Raw genomic sequence first — 22,091 nt, forward strand, 5'->3', positions numbered from 1 at the left:
CTTTATAGTGATGTACAGATCACAGTTTACTTGATTACTGAATTTTCTTCTAAGTTCCTACTCATTCACTGGTCATAGGCTTCTAAACATAAGAAACAGAGTGTCTACTTAATAAAAGGTTCTCAATCTTTTAAAACCCATGCTTCTTTAAGAAGCCCAAATCCATCGCCTATTGTGCTTTTTTGATGTATTTCCCTAATATAACATTAAATGCACTTTTTTGAACTACAGCCTCTTCCTCCAATAATGAAATATGACCCACCATCATCCCTTTTAAAGAAGCACTAAATTTATAATATGAATATATCATACATAAACTATAAAATATTGGAGCGCTAAAAAATTACCATTCCCAATTTCATAGAGTATGAAACCTAAGTTGTTTACATATTCATTCAATACTTACCACTGACATGACTTGCATACTTCAAATGGTACATTCCCCAAATTTTTTTCATGTAAATACTTTCCTCATCACTCCACTGAAACTGCATTCCCTACAACAAAATTGAATACTAACTTTTCTTCTACCTGTCTGGCTTTATTTTGGCCTTCATTGGCTCTTCATCTCTTCTCCAACCACAATAAGCAAAATTAACTACTCCATTCTTTGTGGTACTAAAACATCATCTTTGTAGTGCCTATCACAGTGAATGACAAACCTTTAGTGATGCTCATTAATAAAGTATTACTTTAATTCCATTATAAAACTTCTATTATAACTAATTGTATTTGTGTCTGTGAGCCTCATCAGACTAGAACTAGAGGCAAGAATGTAGGTCCTCAATGTTTTGTTTTGTTTTTTGCATCCTAATCCTTGATTTATTCAACACAATCCTTTTACTTTACCCAATAAAGTATAAACACTATATCTAAAATTTTAAAAAAATCAATTTTAAAAGTACTCTGATCTCCCATTTTAGAAGTAATAAAAAACATTTGCTAAATCAGACTAGATTCTGCTTTGTACTACACTGTCCTTTGAATATGTCATCCATCTATCATCCATATATTTGCTCATACCTCTGTAAGCTCCTCTACAAAACCTTCCAAAATCACTTACTCCAGTGCTGATCTTTTTCTCAAGATCTATTAGAAAGTATTATTTTATATGGTACATTGTGTAAAATATTCTTTGGTACTTGTTATGTTTCCCTAGACTGAACATACTTGTCCCAACTCCACAATACTGGTATACTCAACAGCAAGGTCCATGACAACTTCTTGCTCCTACACCTACTCAGCACATTTTTCAGGTAACTGGCACTCATTACACAGATAGATTAAAGTGTAATGTACAACAGAGGTACAAGCTGACAAAGAGCAACAGATTTGGCTGTTTAGCATTGGCAGGCTTCTTTTTTTTTAATTATTTTTTTTTATTTTAGAGAGAAGAAGAGAGACATTGATGTAAGAAACATCATGCAACCTGACTGGGGGTGGAACCGGAAACCTGGGTATGTGCCCTGATCGGAAATCAAACCCTACACCTTTTGGTATACGGGACAATGCTCCAACCAACTGAGCCACACTGCCCATAGCAGCAGGCTTCCTTTAAAACCCTTTGCACTCGCTTGCTTTTTTCTCGATTCCTTTATTCTAATGCTAACTGTGGCGAGTCACACTTGACATCCGAGTGCAAAAGGTTAAACCAGGGGTCCTCAAACTTTTTAAACAGGGGCCAGTTCACTGTCCCTCAGACCATTGGAGGGCCGGACTATAGTTTAAAAAAAAACTATGAACAAATTCCTATGCACACTGCACATATCTTATTTTGAAGTAAAAAAACAAAACGACAAAAACACCCGCATGTGGCCCGCGGACCGTAGTTTGAGGACGCCTGCTTTAAACGATAATGTGGCACAGCACCTCCCCCCCTATGGTGATGATACAAGAAACTATTTGTTCATGGGAGAAAGAGAAGAGCTGCACTCTGCAGTGCTCAGGTCAAACAGCAGCTACCCTTCAACTCACAGAATGTGGGAAAGGTAGAGACCACTACTTACTGGTATAAATACAGAACTAAAGCCTTATTCAAAGGTGAAGTATTCCCACTAAGGTCATAGAGAAAGCCAAAATGGCAGAACTTGCACTGAAACCCATGTTTCCTCTTTCCCAATCAAGAAACCTTACTGCATCAAACTGCTTCTCTAATTATCTCAAAAGACTAGTCAGTCTGTCTTTAAACCATACATGCCAAAGGGAAAACCCACAAATACCCAAGTCACTCACTGAACTGCCACACAAAGGAATTAGAAACTGGGAAAGGGAAATGCTTTTGTAGACTCCTTTGCATCTTCCCAGACCTTGACTACTAAGTGTTCCCAAGTTCTCCTTGGCCCCTTTTTACTCTACACCAAGCATGTCAAACTTGCAGCCCACGATGAATAATTTTGTGGCCCAGCCAATATAACAGTATGTAAGAAACATTTTAATAAAAATTTTGTAACTTAATTTTTACAATACGCTGTTATACATAATCTATATATGTAAAAGCCTAAGCGAGATATTCACTACAAGATCCATTAGACCGTTCGACTGGTAGCTATGACACGCACTGACCACTAGGGGGCAGACACTCTGACCAGTAAGTTAGCTTGCTGCTAGGGTCTGGCCCATCAGGGACTGGGAAACAGGCCAGACACACCCTGGAGCCCTCCCATGGTTCCTCCCTGGCCCCGATCGTACACCAGTGGGGTCCCTCAGCCTGCACCTTCTCACAATCAGGGGATGTCCGAGAGCCAGTTTCGGCCCGATCCCCACGGGCCAGACGGAGGGACCCCACCGGTGCACGAATCCATGCACCGGGCCTCTAGTTATTAACCCTTTGCACTCGCTTGCTTTTTTCTCGATTCCTGCTACCGATGCTAACCGTGTTGAGTCACACTCGACATCCGAGTGCAAAAGGTTAATAACGAACTACAACATTCACTAATGACTGATTACTATAATCATGTTGCATTCATTTCCCTTCCTCACCTTACGTGCAGGTGCACCATTTCTCTCCACTAATACTAGCAGCAAATATTTCAGCAGCCGGTGGCCACGTAATTAGTCTTGGACTGACTTGTTTGGTGTGCGTAACAGGAAATATTTTGCTTTCGGAGAACAAGAAAAATAGGTTTATTTGGGTTATGCTTATTAATTTGTGTAGTTATTCAGTGTCTGGTAAGTTAATGTTCAAGAAAAAATATTAAATTTTATTGAAATGTTCTATTATTTTATGTTAACTATTACTCATTTAGTTCAGCCCTCTGTATTCAGCATGTCTCTATCAAAATAATCCTATGTTTCTATGAAAATTGAAGCTTTTGTTTTTTGGGGCCCACATAAACTTAAGCCTTGTTTATTTGGCCCATGTTAGCTTTTGAGTTAGACATGCTTGCTCTACACTCTCCATTGGTATTTTCACCTGCAGCCTATTGCTTCATCTAGCACTTATAGAGTAAGAATTACCAACCGGACTTTTTTTGTGTGTGCTGCCATTCTGCACTCTAAACATCTCTACATATGTATGTCCCATGCACACCTTAAAAAAAACAATCCTCAGCATTATTATAAATTCATTCCCCCTCCCTCAGTCAACTAGATCACCCCCTTGTGGTCATATTGCCAACCTTGGCAAATGGCATCATCTAACCAGAAATCTGTGCACTGGATTTCTCTCATCTCTCTTACCTCAAACTCCAACTTTTATCAATTCTCCCTCCTAAACTCAGTAGTTCTTGTACCCCCAACCAACTCATTTCCTATACATATCAATGATCTCCAAAGCTTTGTGATCACTCACCTTTACTATTAAAAATATTTTGAGCAGCCCTAGCCGGTTTGGCTCAGTGGATAGAGTGTCAGCCTGGGGACTGAAGGGTCCTGGGTTTGATTCCCGGTCAGGGCACATGCCTGGGTTGCAGGCTTGATCCCCAGTGAGGGGCGTGCAGGAAGCAACTGACCAATGATTCTCTCTCATCATTGATGTTTCTCTCTCTCTCTCCTCTCTCCCTTCCTATCTGAACTCAATAAAAATATATTTAAAAAAATATTTTGAGCATACATACAGACACCCAAAATATATGCATATTTACTTATAAGTTAAAATACATGTATGTCTACAGCAATATAATAAGATACTATAAACCTTAACAAAAACATTCCTAAAGTTCAGGAACCTACATTTTAGAAACTGTATAATGTCCCTATAGTAAGAAATACACACAAAGACACTGCTTCAAATAGCCATTTGAAACACTTTCTTTGATTCACACACATATATTTCATGATGAAATGATATACACATGCTTTGGCATATTGCTAAATATAATTAACCTTATCTTCTCTAAAGCCACAGACAAAAAATAAAATTTAAAGGTAGCTGACTTCTAAAAACCCACATTTTATTATTCTATTCTATTAATAAAACTTATCTCTGTAGAACTCTCCAAAAATTCATCTGAAATAAAAAAGACCCCAAATAGCCAGAGCAATCCTGATAAAAAAGAACAAAGTTGGAGGGATCACAATACCAGATATCAAGCTATACTATAATACGAAGCCACGGTTCTCAAAACTGCCTGGTACTGGCACAAGAACAGACATATAGACCAATGGAATAGAACAGTGAACCCAGAAGTCAACCCAAGCCATTATGCTCAATTAATATTTGACAAAGGAAGGCAAGAGCATACAATGGAGTCAAGACAGTTTCTTCAATGATGCTGGCAAATTTGGTCAGATACATGCAAAACAATGAAACTACATCACCAACTTATACCATACACAAAAACAAATTCAAAATAGCTAAACGGCTTAAATGTAAGACAGGAAACCATAAAAATCCTACAAGACTACATAGGCAGCAAAATAGCAGACATATGTCGTAGCAATATCGTTACAGACACAGCTACAATGACAATGGAGACTAAGGAGAAAATAAACAAATAGGACTACATCAAAATAAAAAGCTTCTGCACAGCAAAAGAAACCATCAACAAAACAACAAGAGAAGCCCACTGCATGGGAGAACATATTTGCCAATGATATTTCTGATAAGAGTTTAATCTCCAAAATTTACAGAAAATTCATACAACTTAACAAAAGGAAGATTAACAATCCAATCAAAAAATGGGCAAAGGATCTAAATAGACATTTTCAAAAGAGGACATACAGAAGGCCCAGAGACATATGAAAACATGCTCAAAGTCACTAATCATCCGAGAGATGCAAATCAAAACAACAATGAGGTACCATCTCACACCTGTCAGAATGGCTATCATCAACAAATCAACAAATGACAAGTGCTGGCAAGTATGTGGAGAAAAAGGAACCCCCTTGCACTGCTGGTGGGAATGCAGACTGGTGCAGCCACTGTGGAAGACAGTATGGCGTTTTGTTACAAAAGGAACTCCCATTTGACCCAGTAATCCCACTTTTAGGAATATATCCCAAGAAAACAGAAACACCCATCAGAAAGGACATATACACCCCTGTGTTCATAGCAGCACAATTTACAATAGCTAAGATTTGGAAACGGCCTAAGTGCCCATCAGAAGATGAGTGGATTAAAAAACTGTGGATTACAAGACATCTACACAATGGAATACTATGCCGCTATAAAAAAGAAGGAACTTTTAACATTTGCAACAACATGGATGGAACTGGAGAACATTATGATAAGCGAAATAAGCCAGTCAGAGAAAGATAAATATCACATGATCTCACTCATATGTGGGATATAAAGATCAACATAATTTGATGAATAAGAATAGATCGATCTAGAGACAAATGGTGTGGGGGGGGGGGGTTAGAATGCAACCAAAGGACTTGTATGCATGCATATTAGCATATCCAATGGACACAGACACTGGGGGCTTGCCCTGGGTGGGAATGGCTGGGGGGGGGGGGGGGGCAGGCATCAATTGGGGAAAAGGGAGACATGTAAAACTTTAGACAATAAAAGGAAAAAAAGAAAAAACAAAACTGTGGTACATCTACACAATGGAATAGTATGCTGCTATAAAAAAGAAGGAACTTTTACCATTTGCAACAGCACGCATGGAACTGGAGAACATTATGCTAATTAAGCGAAATAAGCCATTCGGAGAAAGATAAATATCACATGATCTCACTCATATCTATACTAATAATAGAGGAATATGTAAATTGTCCAGGACGCCATCACGTAACGACCATTCAGCAGGCTGCATCCCCGCCCCCTGCTCAGGCAGCTGCAAGGCCCAGCGTAGGTAGGATAGGATACGATAGGAGGGGATAAGAAAGGAGAGGGAGAGGAAGGCAGGCCTGCATGCAGACAGGCCGAGAGGAGAAACAGAAATACAGAAAGGGAACAAGACAAAGACGCAGGAATGGAAAAGGGAAGGAAATGCAGGGCTGCACATGGGAGGGGGTGGCAACCACGGGGGGGAGGGGCAGCTGCACCCGGCGAGGGGCGGGGTGCAGAGCGGGGAGCCCCGCCCAGATGCAGGAGGAGGGCGGTGGCCCCCGGTGCGGGCCATTGGGAAGGAGGGGTGGACGGTCCAAGGCCTTCCGGGCGGAGGCGCTCCTACTCTGCAGCAGCAGTGCCGGGCCGCGCGGGCCTCGGCCACCCTCACTGGGCCGGGCGCCCCACACTAGGAGGAGAGGCGCAGCTTAGCTGGGGCAGAGTCGGACACTAAGGAGGGTACCGCTTTCGTCCCCGAAGGCTGGACCCCAAAGACACTGGCCAGGGTTAGGTTGGTGGCGCGTTAAGTGTACTTTGTTGACTAGAAGTTGGGGCGTCCCAGGCAGGGAATGGGAGGAGGACTGCAGCAGGGAAGCCGGGGAAGAAGGGGCGGCGAAGGCCTGGCCAGGGCTAGGCCCTGGGATGGGGGTTAACACCCCCCAAACGGAAGCTTTAATATCAATGTGTGCTCAGGTGGGGCTGGAAGCAGGTCCCAGAGAGGAAAGGGGAATGTTTAAAATTAGAGAAACCAGTGAACATGGAGGGGGGGCGGTAATAACAGGGAAGGAGGGAGGGAGGCAGGGTTCAGGCTCACAAGGGAAAGGCGAATGGGGGGGAGGGGGGAGGAGTAAGAAGGAGACAGACATGGGGAATGAAGGGAGAGAATGGAGGAGGGAGGGAGGGAGCAGGGGGAGAGGGGCCGTGGGAGGTTCAAAGGGAGGGAGGGAAAGGAAAGAGAAGGATGTTAAAATGGGGTGAGGCCAGGAAAATCCTATCTAATAAAAGAGTAATATGCAAATTGACCATCACTCCAACACACAAGATGGCTGCCCCCATGTGGTCAAAGATACTGCCCCCATGTGTACACAAGATAGCTGCCACAAGATGGCCTGCAAGGGAGGGCAGTTGGGGGCAATCAAGCCTGCAGGGGAGGGCAGTTAGGGGTGACCAGGCCAGGAGAGGAGAGAAGTTGGGGGCAACCAGGCCTGCAGGGAAGGGCAGTTGTGGGGGACCCAGACCTGCAGGGGAGAGCAGTTGGGGGGGACCAGGCCTGCAGGGGAGGGCAGTTGGGGGGGACCAGGCCTGCAGGGGATGGCAATTAGGGGGGACCAGGCCTGCAGGGGAGGGCAGTTAGGGGTGATCAGGCCTGCAGGGGAGCAGTTAGGCACCAATCAGGCTGGCAGGGAGTGGTTAGGGGGTGATCAGGCTGGCAGGCAGAAGCGGTTAGGGGCAATCAGGAAGGCAGGCAGGCGAGCAGTTGGGAGCCAGCAGTCCTGGATTGTGAGAGGGATGTCTGACTGCCCATTTAGGCCCGATCCCAGTGGCCCAATCTTACTGGGATCAGGTCTAAATGGGCAGTTGGACATCCTTCAAGGTGTCCCAGATTGGAGAGGGTGCAGGCTGGGTTGAGGGACACCCCCCACCATGCACAAATTTTGTGCACCGGGCCTCTAGTAGTTAAATAAAAAGAAACAGAATGTGATAGTGAGGGGAGTTTAAAAGGAGGAGTTAGTAAGAAAATTAAGTACAGGGTGATTTTTTAAAAATGTAGTCAGACATCCTCTGAGGGATCCCAGACTGTGAAAGGGCGTAGGCTTGGTTGAGGGCCCCCCCACCCCTGTGCACAAATTTCATGCACCGGGCCTCTGATGAGGGATATAATGATCAACATAATTTGATGAACAAGAATAGATCCAGAGACAAATGGTAGGGGAGGGGGTGGTTAGAGAGCAACCAAAGGACTTGTATGCATGCATATTAGCATATCCAATGGACATAGACACTGGTGTGGTGGGGGCCTGCCTGGGGTGGAAATGGCTGGGGGTAAAGGGGGAGGGTCAATTGGGGAAAAAGAAGACTTATGTAAAACTTTAGACAATAAAAAAAATTTTTTTTAAATACTTAACTCTGTAAAAGTCTTAAAATTAGCTATCTTTAAAAAGATGAGAATTTTACCAAATACAGTTTGGCTCCTTTTGCACACAGCTCCTGAAAGAAGATACCACTTTTTTTTTTCACTTATCTACTGAAATAATCTAAGGCTGCTAATGTTCTGGGTTTTATGGGCTGCACCTCCTTTAACACAAGTACATACTATCATTTTTTTTTTAAAGTTTTCTACATATACAGATACTATTTCAGGACCTTTTACTCTTCCCTACCCTTACCCCTGTCAAAGCATCCTTCCTACCCCAAGACTCCCACCTCTGCAACATACAAAAACCCCACAATATACAACCAAAATAAAAATAAATCTACTAATACAACAAGAGATATTTACAGCCGAAACCGGTTTGGCTCAGTGGATAGAGCGTCGGCCTGCGGACTCAAGGGTCCCAGGTTCGATTCCGGTCAAGGGCATGTACTTTGGTTGCGGGCACATCCCCAGTAGGGGGTGTGCAAGAGGCAGCTGATCGATGTTTCTCTCTCATCGATGTTTCTAACTCTCTATCCCTCTCTCTTCCTCTCTGTAAAAAATCAATAAAATATATTAAAAAAAAAAAGAGAGATATTTACATATTTGCACAATATAATCCTCTAGTATTTTACCAACAATCTGACTGATCCTAAGAACAGTCCATGTGGATCTTCTCAGATAATTCCAGCTTGTTATACAGTCAGAAATTTAAATTCTCAGAATTCAAAGTGCTGAAATTTTTGGCAGTTAAGATGTTTAAACTCATCACTCTAGCACTATAGTTAAGAGTAAACCAGTGCACTTACAGGATATTAATGAAAAAGTTTTCTTCTGATAGAATATTATGCTACTCCCCCATGCTGTGAGCTACAATTTATTTGACAAGCCAAACAATAAAAGATATTAAGTGGCAAGCATTCCATGAAAACCAGCATCATGTTAAACTATTTGATTAACTTTCATTTTATAGAGTGACCAGATCTCACTCAGTCCCCAGAGTCGCTTATAGAGTTAGGAATTTATTGACACCAATACAGAACTACATATTCATTCAGTGAGGGTAAATAGGGGCAGATTTTAACTATTGACCAGAAAGTTAAGAAGAAAGCTTTTTAAAATTACAAAATCCAGTGATTTTCAATATTGTTGATTCTATACTTTTCATGCGCAGAAAGCTGAGGGAGATTAGAAAACAATCTTAATATACAACTTAACATTCTTTTTAAAAGAATCAACATTACAAGAACTTAAAATTTTAGGTCTGTGAAGTCAACATAGATGACTTAAATTAGAATTTATTTGCTTTCTATTTACATAAGTAAAGTATGAACCACATCCCGTCTTTTAAACTACTATTCTAATAATGTCTTCCATTTTATACTGAATTTTAGGATAAGTAAAATGACTTTCTCCTCAAATGCCTGTAACCAAAATACCACCTTGTTTCATCCATTTCCTCTTTATCACTTCATCTTCCCTCGTTTAATACTGATCAACGAACCAAAATTATTTGAAAATATAAATATAATGGGACTCTTAGATGAGTTCTTGTCCCCTCTGCACCTTGATATCCACAAACGTATACTAGGTAACTTCCAATTAAAATTCCTTAATAATTCCTAAAAGTGGTCAATTGTGTGATCTATTAGAAAGGTCATAAATAGTTTAAGAAAGATGCCTAATCAAAATTTATTTAGCATGTTATTTCTGTGCCATCAAAGCAGTCAAAATCCAGGAAGCAATTCTATGCACCTAAATATCTATGTGGTATGCAGGCCCAAAGAAACCTTACCAGTGAGGGTATCAATTACATATTGAGTTTTTAAAATCTTTTATTATGTCAAGAAGAGATGAAAAGGAGTCAACTTTTGATCATATACTCCAAGTGTTTCACATTTTACATCTGATTTTTACAACCATTCTGTAACCTGTGATTCAAACATGGGCTATGGAGCTAGACCCCATGGTTTCTCCACTCGCGGCTGGATGACCACATGCAAATTACTTATGCTCCCTGTGCCTCAGTTTCTTCTTTTGTAAAATGGGATAAAACAGCAACTACCTCATTAGATCGGTTCCACGATTAAGTAAGAAAATACACATAAAGTGCACTGAGCTAAGCATGGCCTTCACTGTCAGTATTATAGTGATTATTACTTTTATTATTAGTGTTCAGTATTCCTGTTTCCATTTTAGAGATGAGGAAACGAAGCCGAAAGTATCATTTACCAGTGATCCCACCAATTAGTGCTAGGTTTTGACTCAAAAGCACAAACTTGGTAAAATAAAAACTGCTTAGGCATAAAATGCTTGTACTGTTTAAAACAACACTTATCATTATGAAGCATAAGAAAGGACACGCAATACACGGGATCCGGGCAGCGTCGGGCACCACATCTCGCGGAGACCCAGGGGGACGCCCTGCGAGGACGCGCGTCGTCCGGCCTCCGCAGGCGCTGGCCTTGGCCGCCGAGGCCGGGGACACCCCACGCCCACTGCGCCTTCCTCCCCGCCCATCCCCCTGCGCTCTCCGGGCCTGCCCGGCGGGGCCCAGCCCACACTCACCCCGCCACAGGCGGAGAGCTGCCACCGACTCCGCTCCGGGGCAGGATGAGCAATCCCCGGTCCTGGAAGCTAATCCCCGAACTCCAGGTGGAGCGAAGGAAGAGCAGCCGACCTCAGGCTGGAGCGAGACGCGGCCCGGGCGGGTCTCAGTCCCCGAGGCCAGGGCGTCCCGAAGCGGCCTCCACCCGCTTCCTCGCCGGCTCGCGCCCCGTCGGCCGAGGGAACGCCCTCGGCCCGAGGTCCCCGGCCCTCCGGAGCCGGACCACGCGTCAGGCGACGACCGCTCTGAGTGGCGGGGGGCAGGATGGCCGGTGGGGGGTCCTGGTACTCCGCAAGCAACCCCAAGCCCAGAGGTGACAGCGCCCAGACCGGCCACCCAGCCCTCGGAAGGCGCGGGGCGGGCTCTGCGCCCTCGGGCGCCGGCGTCTGGGAAGCGAGGGGCGGCGGGGAAGGTCCGCAGGACGCGGGCGGCCCGCACTTCCGCTCCCGTCCCGGCCACCCCAGCCCCGCCGTCCAGCACCAAGGTCCCCGCCGGGCTGCCCGCGCACGGGAGCCCGAAGCCGCCGCCCGCCCGACCCAGGCCGCTCGCTACCTTCTCCGGGAGGCGTCCGGTCCCGCGCGGTCGGCTCGGGCCGTGGCTCGTCAGCTCCCGCTCGGCCTCTCCCGCGGTCTGGCGCGGCCTCTCGGTCTCGGGCGGGGCGGGCGGCGGCTCTTCCTCCTCCTCCTCCTACTTGGGGGCGAGAGGCGGGGACTCGCGGCCCGGAGCCGCCTCCAGGCCAGAAAGGACCCCCGCGGCCCTGCCTTCTCGAAGCGCCCCGCCCGCTCCTCCCGCTCCTCCCGCTGCCGCCGCCGGCCGCTCCCTCCGGAAATGCATTCCTCGCCGCGTCAGCCGCTCGCCGCGCCCGGGCGGGAGGAAGCGGCCGGAAGCCCGAGGCCCGGACAAAGGAGCCGGCCGGGCGGGGAGCGGCCCGCGGCGGCGGAGGGGGTCGCGCCTCCGCCGGGCCCGCGCGGTGCCTCGGTTTCCTGAGCTGAGGGGCGGGGTGTGGGCTGTGCACCCGCGTCCCGCTGGACTCCGCTTTCCCGGTTCTGCGTCCCGTCCCGAAGCTGCGCGTCTGTCCGACCTACAGGGGCCTGTCCCGGCCCCTTCAGTTACGGGAACTTGGAGGTGGACCCCTCACCTGTAGGGGTTCATGGGGCCCAAAACGTTTCCCTTTTGGAAGGGAATTAGGTAAAGCCAGTAGTGTTCTCCCAGAATGACAGTTTTCTGGACTTGTGTCTGTGAGAAAGGGGAATACTTGTGAAGAGGATGGGTACCAAGAAAGATGGAGAGGAGGACAGTTTTAGAGAAAAACTGCCGAGTTGGGGAGCTGCTCTTGTGAGATAAACCGCGTGGTCCATTTATGGGAAACATGGATAAGAAGGAAAAGTTTCATCCTGAAGAATACAGTTTCTATTTATCCTCACTCTTTTTTTAGCAGTGGACATAGGGGCTGGAGAAGGAGCATTTAAGAGGAAAGGGTAACATTCATTATGAAAATGGCCGGGCGCATTGTCTTTCTAAATCGTTATTGTTGAAAGTATTACATTTGTCCCCTTCCCCCGCGATTGACCTCTCCCACCCCCGCCCCGCCCCGCCACGACCGGGCACATTTTGATAAGAAGAGTGAAACTTGAACCAACCAGCATCATACTGAAACCCAGTAATTTCAGAATATACTGCTGGCAAACTGAAAATGTGCTTTGCCAGTCGGTGAGCTGCAGCACCCAATTGTAGCAGAGCCCAAATTATGAGGTCTGTGAAAATGGCAAATAGTGGTTCACTTGCTTGAGATTAGAAGCTGGGATGCCCATTTGGCTGCCAATCTTAGACAAGAAAATACAGTAATCCCACCTGTGGAACATTTGCACATTGCTCACTAGTAAAATCAAATCTGCTGGTTAGATAATCTCTGAAGACCTCTAAGAAATGAGCATGATTTTTGCCACTTCCTTCATGGATGACCAAGCTTAAGAGTATAAATGTTGTCTCCATATTAATATCCCAATGGTAAAGCTTCCACCAGACATCAACATTCTTAATTTTAAAGGTAATTTCTTATAGCAATATTCTTTTCTGATATATCTCCTCTGGCAAGGGAAACAAAAGAAAAAATAAATAAAAGGGATTACATCAAACTAAAAAAACGTTTGCAAAGGAAACCATCAGCAAAATGAAAAGACAACCCACTGAATGGGAGAAAATATTTGCTGATACATCTGATAAGGGCCTAATATCCAAAATTTATAAAGAATTTATAAAACTCAATACACCAAAAAAACCCACAAAAATTCAATTAAGAAATGGCAAAGGACCTAAATAGACACTTAAACAAATAGGACAGATAATCAATAGACAATGAAAAAGTGCTCAATGTCACTAATCAGAGAAATGCAAACTAAAACCATAATGAGCTATCACCTCACACCTGTCAGAATGGCTATCATCAAAAAATCAACAAGTGTTGGCAAGGATGTGGAAAAAAGGGAACCCTGGGACACTACTGGTGGGAATGCAGATTGGGGCAGCCACTGTGGAAAACAGTATGAAGTTACCTCAAAAAAATTACAAGTGGAACTGCCCTCATGACCAAGCAATTCCACTTCTGGGAATAATTTCAAAGAAACCCAAAACACTAATTTGACAGAATATATGTACCCCTATGTTCATTGCAGTGTTATTTACAATAGCCAAAATTTGGAAGCAGCCCAAATGTCCATCAGTAGATGGGTGGATAAAAAAGCTGTGGTACAATTACACAATGGAATACTACTGAGCTGTATAAAAAAACAAACAGAAAACACACAACAATAACAGGATATCTTACCTTTTAAAACAGCATAGAAGGCATTGGAGAATATTATGCTAAGTGAAATAAGCTAGTCAGAGAAAGACAAATACCATATGATCTCACATGTGAAATCTAATGAACAAACAGACAAGCAAAATGGAGACAAACTCATGATTACAGAGAACAGACTGACAACTGTCACAGGGGAAGGTTTTGGGGGCTCGGTGAGAAGGGTGAAGGGATTAAGAAAAAAAAAGAACTAAAGACTATGGACACAGACGATAGTATGGTGATTCCCAGAAGGAAGGTGGTGTGGGAGGAGGTAGAAGAAGGTAAACGGGGATAAATGGCTATAGAGGGAATCTTGACTTGGGGTGGTAAACACACAATGCAATATACTAGTACAGATGATATATTGAAGAGTTGTATATTTAAAACCTGTATACATTTTTTTAAAATTTTTTTTTTTTTTTTTTTTTTTTTTTATTTTTAGTAACGGGCCTATGGTAATAGAAAGCAGATCATTCATTCTCTTGGTGGGAAGAGGGATAATGAAGGGTCCAGGAAAATTTTGGGTGTTGGATATGTTTACTGGTTTGACAAGGTGTATTTGTGAAAGCTTACCGAATTGTACACTTTAAATATGTTTATGATTGTATGTAAATTATACCTCGCAAGAAAGTTGTTTTTGAAAAGTATATAAAATCTTTGGAAATATCTAAAACCTCAGAAGCTTAATTTTATTTTTAGAGGTACTGAGTTTAAAGATAATAGAAATCTTGACTCAAAGTTCATATTCTCTAGGTTTTTACCATGTAGTACCCAAGTCTCTTAATGTGAATTTTATATAATTTTATCTTCTTTGGTTATAGTTTTTTTATGCTCTATCTGGTATTTATATATGAAATATTTATTATTCCTAAATATAGTTTATACGGTGTTTACATAAAGTTTCTTCACTATAAGGGACTGACTCCTAACTGGATTAAGATACTGATTTAGTTATACTTATTACCATTACCTTTCTTTTTTGTGTATTAGACCTTGACTAATTCATGATGAACTCTTTTTAAATATAAAGTGTAGCTGTAGGAATTCTGTAATTTAAAAGAGAATGATTTTTTAAATGGTCTAAATTGTTTATTAAGTGCATTTTGCTCAAAGGAAAGCACTGGAGCCCACCTCTGATAGTTTGATTATTTATTTTCCATTGATTTTTAGAGAGAGTGGAAGGCAGGGAGGGAGTGGAGAGAGAGAGCGAGAGAGAGAGAAACATCAATGTGAGAAAGACACATTGATTGGTTGCCTCCCACATGCACCCCAACTGGGCTGGGGATCAGGGATCAAACCTGCACCCAGGTATATGTCATTATTGGGAATCGAACCCAAGACCCATTGGTGTGCAGGTTGGCACTCTAACCACTGGGAAAAACTGACCAGGGCCAGTTTGATTATTCTTTTTTTTTTAATTACTTTATTGATTAAGGTATCACATATTTGTCATCAACCCCCCCCCCTCATTCCCATCCCAAACCCCCCCACACGCATGCCCCCATCCCCCTGTTGTCCGTGATCACTGGTTAGGCTCATATGCAAGCACACAAGTCCTTTGGCTGATCTATCTCCCTTGTCCCCCACCCTCCCCTACCTTCCCTCTGAGGTCTGACAGTCTGATCAATGCTGTTCTTGTTCTTCAGTCTATGTTGTTCATCATTTCCCCTAGATGAGTGAGCTCATGTGATACTAGGAATACACTTATAGGAACTGAAAATGAGACAAGCAAATAATGGTTATGCTGAGAGGCAAATGAATCAGTCTATAGTGAGTTTCTTTCTGGGCCAACAGTTCTTTTGAGTCCCGATTTCTATGTCCAACAGTTGTTTATGTGTACATAACAGCAATGATATTTCAGTTCTGGATGGTGGACAAATGGTGGTAATGCAGGTCCGACCCTCTCTGGTTTGGTCTTGGGCAATCTGCAGTGACGCACATCTGCTGACTGCTAGTATGGCAAGGCATGGTCAGCGTCTTCCATCTCTGGACTGTTTCTCTTCTGACTTCATGGCTGGAGCACTCCTGTCAATTCCTCTCTGTTGCAGGAATCCACATGGTCTCGGAGTTGTTTTCTGAAAATATACAAACATATTCTTGACCAAAAGTTAATAAAGGAATATTTTCTATAAATTTGATTTGCGATCCTTTTTCATTTTTTTGCCCAAACGATTTTCCTTTGGCTTGTTTTGACACCATGTATGTTTTACTTGGGTGTCTTGCTGTTAGCATTACAAATGAAAGTTAATTTTCTAAAGTAAAAATTTTCTAGATGTAATTTATTTACAGGATATTTTTCCTTACATGATATTCTTCTACTATCCCCCCTTTTTTGGTTTAAATATTGGGAGGCTTTTGGAAATTTTATGCTGTAATCTTGATAGCTTTTAAATTTTACTTTTTGGCACTAAAATGTGACTGCTTTAGGTTCTTTATATGTTACACAATTTACCATGAGATGAACTACCAATAAAATTTTAGTTAACACTTTAGGGATAGCTTTTTTTGTCCAGTACAATTGATTTTTCTAGAGTATTTGCTTATTTTGATTGGCCAATTTAAATTAGTCTGAAAACTTGACTACTATTTTACTGTCAAATTTAATACTCTAACATCCATCTTGTTTTACCCTGTAATTATTAGTGGAGAGGATTATTTGCCTTCTTGAGTAGGCCCTGAGCATTCCTGGTGCTAGGCTGGATTTAGATATCATAGACCCCAGTTCCCCGGATCATGAGTGCAAGACATCTCCAACAAGTCTTGTTGCAGTGAGAGGGCATCTGCTGTCGGCCAAGTCTCTGTTACCTGGGTCCCGATTTGAGCTGGGCATGTGAAGCTGAGCAGCCATGGGGGCAGGAGATCTCCTTCAGCAAGGGGTGAGGGTTCAGGCCCCTGCAAACTTGGGGGGGGTGAAGGTCTGTGCCTCACCTCTGTTTTTAAAATCTTTATTGTTGAAAGTAGTATATATGTCCCCCTTTTCCCCTATTGGCTTCTCGCAGCCCACCCCCTACCCCCACCCCAGGCCTTCACCACCCTATTGTCTGTGTCCATGGGTTATGCATATATGCATACAAGTTCATTGTCAATCTCTTCCCACCTACCCACCCTCCCCTGCCTTTACTCTGAAGTTTGACAGTCTGTTCCATGCTTCTGTGTCTCTGGACCTATTTTTGTCCATCAGTTTATGTTGTTCATTAGATTCCACATATGAGTGAGATCATGTGATACTTACTAGTATCTTTCTCTGACTTGCTTGTTTTGCTTAGCATAATGCTCTCCAGTTCCATCCATGCTGTGCACATGGTAAGAGTTCCATCTTTTTTTTTTTTTTTTCAGCAACATACCACAGTTTTTTAATCCACTCATCTGCTGATGGCACTTAGGCAGTTTCCAATTCATAGCTACTGTAAATTGTGCTGCTATGAACATAGGGGTACATATATCCTTTCTGATTGGTGTTTCTGGTTTCTTGGGATATATTCCTAGAAGTGGGATTACTGGAGAAGTGGGATTGCTGGGTCAAAAGGGAGTTCCATTTTTAATTATTTGAGAAAACTCCATACTGTCTTCCACAGTGGCTGCACCAGTCTGCATTCCCACCTGCAGGGCATGAGGGTTCCTTTTTCTCCACATCCTTGCCAGCACTTGTCATTTGTTCATTTGTTGATGATAGCCATTCTGACAGATGTGAGGTGGTACCTCATTGTTGTTTTGATTTGCATCTCTTGGATGATTTGTGACTTTGAGCATTTTTTCATATGTCTTTTGGCCTTTTGTATATCCACGTTGGAGAAGTATCTAATTAGGTCCTTAGCCCATTTTTTAAATTGGATTGTTTGTCTGCCTTTTATTTAGTTGTATGAGTTCCCTATCAATTTTGGAGATGAACCCCTTATCTGATGTATCATTGGCAAATATGTTCTTCCATGCAGTGTGATCTCTTGTTAATTTGTTGATGGTTTCTTTTGCTGTGCAGAAGCTTTTTATTTTGATGTAGTCCCATTTGTTTATTTTCTCCTTGGTTTCCATTGTCCTAGGAGCTGTATTGGTAAACATATTGCTAGGAGAGATGTCTGAGATTTTGCTGCCTATGGTTTCTTCTAAAATTTTTATGGTTTCACTAATTACATTTAAGTCTTTTATCGATTTTGAGTTTATTTTTGTGTAAAGTGTAAGTTAGTCGTCTAGTATCTTTTTTTTTTTTTGCATGTATCTGTCCAATTTTCCCAGCACCATTTATTGAAGAGACTGTCTTGATTCCATTGTATGCTCTTGCTTCCTATGTCAAATATTAATTGAGCATAATGGCTTGGGTCAATTTCTGGGTTCTCTTTTCTGTTCCATTGGTCTATATGCCTGTTCTTGTGCCAGTACCAGGCAGTTTTGAGAACAGTGGCTTTGTAGTATAACTTGATATCTGGTATTGTGATCCCTCCAAATTTGTTCTTGTTTCTTGAGATTGCTGCAACTATTCAGAGTCCTTTTTCATTCCATAAAAATTTTTTGGAGAGTTTGTTCTAGGTCTGTGAAATATGCTGTTGGTATTTTAATAAGGATTGCACTGAATGTATAGATTGCTTTAGGTAGTATGGACATTTTAATGATATTGATTCTACCAATCCATGAGCATGGTAGTATATTCTTCCACTTTTTTATGTATCTTCCTGTATCTCTTTTCTTAACGTCCTGTAGTTTTCTGAGTACAGGTCTTTTACCTCCTTAGTTAAGTTTATTCCTAAGTATCTTATGTTTTTTGTTTCAGTGGTAAATGGAATTGTTTGTTTAGTTTCTCTTCTGAGAGTTCATTATTGGTGTGTAAAAATGCCATAGTGTTCTGTGTGTTAATTTTATATCCTGCTACATTGCCGAATTCATTTATTAAATCTACATAATAAGTTTTTTTTGTAGTCTTTAGGATTTTCTATGTACAACATTATGTCATCTGTGATAATGACAGTTTTACTTCCTCCTTTCCAATTTGGATGCCTTTTATTTCTTCTTATCAAAACCTGTATACTTTTATTAACCAATGTCACCCCAATAAATTCCAATTTTAAAAAGTAAAAAAAAAAATTAAGACAAAATATTAGGTGACATGTTCAAATAAATTGTTAAATTCTGTCTAAATAGATAAAGGTATTGGCTATCCCACTGTTCAGAATTAATCAGGATTGGCCTGATCTCAGCATATGAGACCATTTAAAAAAAAAAAAGTATAATTGATCCATGGTTGATTTGCAGTACATATCTCTTTATTTTCTTCCCTGTATGAAATTTGAGGAGGCAAACTTTGCCACAAGAATGTTATGAAACCTACATTTGCATACCCCTAAACAAAATTAGTTCATGAGAGTTGAATCATCTTTTTAATCCCAGTATCAAACACTGTTCCAGAACACATAATAGGGAGTCTGCTAATATTTGATAAACACATAATTGGGTCCTTTTGCTCCCTGGGACCAGGCCAGAACATTTGGCTAAAATGAAGTGTAAGTAGCAACTTATGTACAGAAGTCATGAGCTTTTGGGAAAAGAGAAATTAAAGAACATGTTCTCTAAGAAAACCAGTGATTGCTCAGGAGTTTCACTACTTGAATTTTCCCCTAAATATTAAGCAATGGACAATTACCTAACTATAAAATTTATGGAAGTCCAAAAAGGATTGGTCAGACTAACCAGACTAAAGATGAAATCCTAGTAAGCAGGGAAAGTACAAGTCTCATTGCTAGATCCTATATAATAAAAGCCTAATATGCTAAGTGTCTGACTGTTTGACCAGTTGCTGTGATGCGCAGTGACCACCAGAGGGTAGATGCACCAACTAGTAGGTTAGCTTGCTGCTGGAATCAAGCCAATCAGAACTGGGCAAGATGGGCTAGACATGCCCTGGAGCCCACCTGCGGCCTACCTGGCACTATCATGCACTGGCGGGGTCCCTCAGCTTGGCCTGTGACCTCTTGCAATCTGGGACCCCTTGGGGGATGTTGGAGAGCCAATTTTGGCCCAATCCCCACAGGCCAGGCTGAGGGACCCCACTGGTGCACAAATCTGTGCACCATGCCTCTAGTCCTATCTAATAAAAGAGTAATATGCAAATTGACCATCACTTCAACACAAGATGGCTGCCCCCATGTGGTCAAAGATGGCTGCCCCCATGTGGACACAAGATAGCTGCCACAAGATGGCCAGCAGGGGAGGGCAGTTGTGGGTGATCAGGCCAGCAGGGGAGGGCAGTTGGGAGGGACCAGGCCTGCAAGGGAGGGCAGTTGGGGGGAACCAGGCCAGCAGGTGAGAGCAATTAGGAGCAACCAGACCAGCAGAGGAGGACAGTTAGAGGTGACTGGGCCAGCAGGGGAGGGCAGTTGGAGCGGGGGGGGGGGTGGGGTGGGGAACCAGGCCTGCAGGGGAGGAGAGTTGGGGGCAACCCAGACTGCAGGGGAGGGCAGTTGTGGGGGACCAGGCCTGCAGGGGAGGGCAGTTAGGGGCGACCAGGCTGGCAAGGGAGGGAAGTTAGGGGTGACCAGGCCATCAGGGGAGGACAGTTAGGGATGACCAGGCTGGCAGGGGAGGGCAGTTAAGGGCAATCAGGCCAGCAGGGGAGCAGTTAGGCATCGATCAGGCTGGCAGGGGAGTGGTTAGAGGGGTGATCAGGCTGGCAGGCAGAAGCGGTTAGGGGCAATCAGGCAGGCAGGCAGGCGAGCAGTTGGGAGCCAGCAGTCCTGAATTGGAGAGGATGCAGGCTGGGCTGAGGGACACACTCTCCCCCCCCCCTTATGCACGAATTTTGTGCACCGGGCCTCTAGTCATATCATAATAGAACATCTGTTAGCACCATGAATTTAAGACAAATCATACTTTACCTGTACTGTCTCCAATTATAAATTTCTTCTGCTATCTCATAAGTCATTATGTCAAATATTTAAAAGTTGACCTATTAGTTTTAGCACCATACCACCATGTGCTCCTCAAAATCTATCTTTATTCACCTACTCTTTCCAAAGTAAAGTTTCAAAGTTGCTTACCAGCAAAGACTTTATTGGATGTTCAGGATAATTTCAATCAGTATTTAATCCCTATTTCTACAGATTTATAATTAAGGTATAGGATTACATAAACAAAAGAAACTACTAATATTTAGTCCAGTACAAAATGGCTAAAGGCTTCACTAGAAATTTGATTATCTCTTTTGAACAGTGAGAGTGAGTCAGTGTTTGCTTCAGGAGTAGATAGCTGTCTTTCTCTTTTAGTTTTACCATTCCTGGCACTTAGCCTTTAAAATATTACCTCATTCAGTTAGCCACAAATCATCCCATGATAACTTGAAAGCTTTTCAGGTTTTGAGAATGGAAACATTCTAAGAAGTATAAACTTGTATAGGCAAATATTTTAGTACACAATGATTTTCATTTATCCTATCTAATAAAAGAGTAATATGCAAATTGACCATAGCTCTGCTACACCAACAAGCCATGCCCACAAGCCAATCAGGAGCAAGTATGCAAATTAACCCAACCAAGATGGCTGTGGCCATGGAGAGAGCAGGAGGGAGGCTTGGGTTTCCCCGGCAATGAAGGAAGCCAAGCTTTCCGCCTGTCTTGGCGGGCCCAGGCCTCCACTCAATGCTACAAAGTTTCAATGATAGAAGATAAATAAATCCCAACAAAAATGGTGGCAGCCACGGAGCTGGAGAGAACAGGAGGCTAGGGTTGCCCTCGGCGATGGCAGAAGCCATGCTTCTGCAGCCCTGGCCTGCCTTGGCCTCTGCTTAAGGCTACAAAGTTTCAATTATAGAAGATACATAAATCCCAAAAGAAATGGCTGCCACCACGGAGGGAGCAGAAGGCTTGGCTCCGCTCCAGGCTACAAAGTTTCAATTGTAGAAGATAAATAAATCCCAGATACCAGGGCCTCCCCTTGGGTCACCAAGGGGCATGGCCGGCCTGCAAACCACCACAGGCCCCTCGCCCAGGCCTCCCCACGCCCCAAGGGAACCCCCACCCTGATCTGGGACACCCTTCAGGGCAAACCAGCTGGCCCCCACCCATGCACCAGGCTTCTATCCTATGTAATAAAAGAGTAATATGCAGATTGACCATCAATCCAACACACAAGATGGATGCCCCCATGTGGTCAAAGATCCTGCCCCCATGTGGACACAAGATGGCCACCACAAGATGGCAAGCAAGGGAGGGGAGTTGGGAGGGACCAGGCCTGAAAGGGAGGGCAGTTGGGGGTGATCAACCCTGCAGGGGAGGGCAGTTAGGGGTGACCAGGCTGGCAGAGGAGGGAAGTTGGG

At 43.3% G+C, this 22,091-nt stretch overlaps 1 protein-coding gene across 2 annotated transcripts in view; it reads right to left on the bottom strand.

Moving 5' to 3' along the window:
* The window catches only part of ITGB1 (integrin subunit beta 1), a 64,163-nt gene extending 52,422 nt beyond the window's left edge, over positions 1 to 11,741 (bottom strand). Inside the window, exon 1 of one of the 2 annotated variants that reach the window (XM_054716620.1) lies at positions 11,509 to 11,737. The gene's annotated coding sequence lies outside the window, so the exon portion shown is untranslated. Of the gene's footprint in view, positions 1 to 11,508 lie in introns of both variants that reach the window. The other variant, XM_054716619.1, reaches the window with a different exon arrangement.
* Positions 11,742 to 22,091: the final 10,350 nt, after the last annotated feature.

This window comes from Eptesicus fuscus, chromosome 5 (assembly GCF_027574615.1).
Source record: "Eptesicus fuscus isolate TK198812 chromosome 5, DD_ASM_mEF_20220401, whole genome shotgun sequence".
NCBI classification, from domain to species: Eukaryota; Metazoa; Chordata; class Mammalia; order Chiroptera; family Vespertilionidae; genus Eptesicus; species Eptesicus fuscus.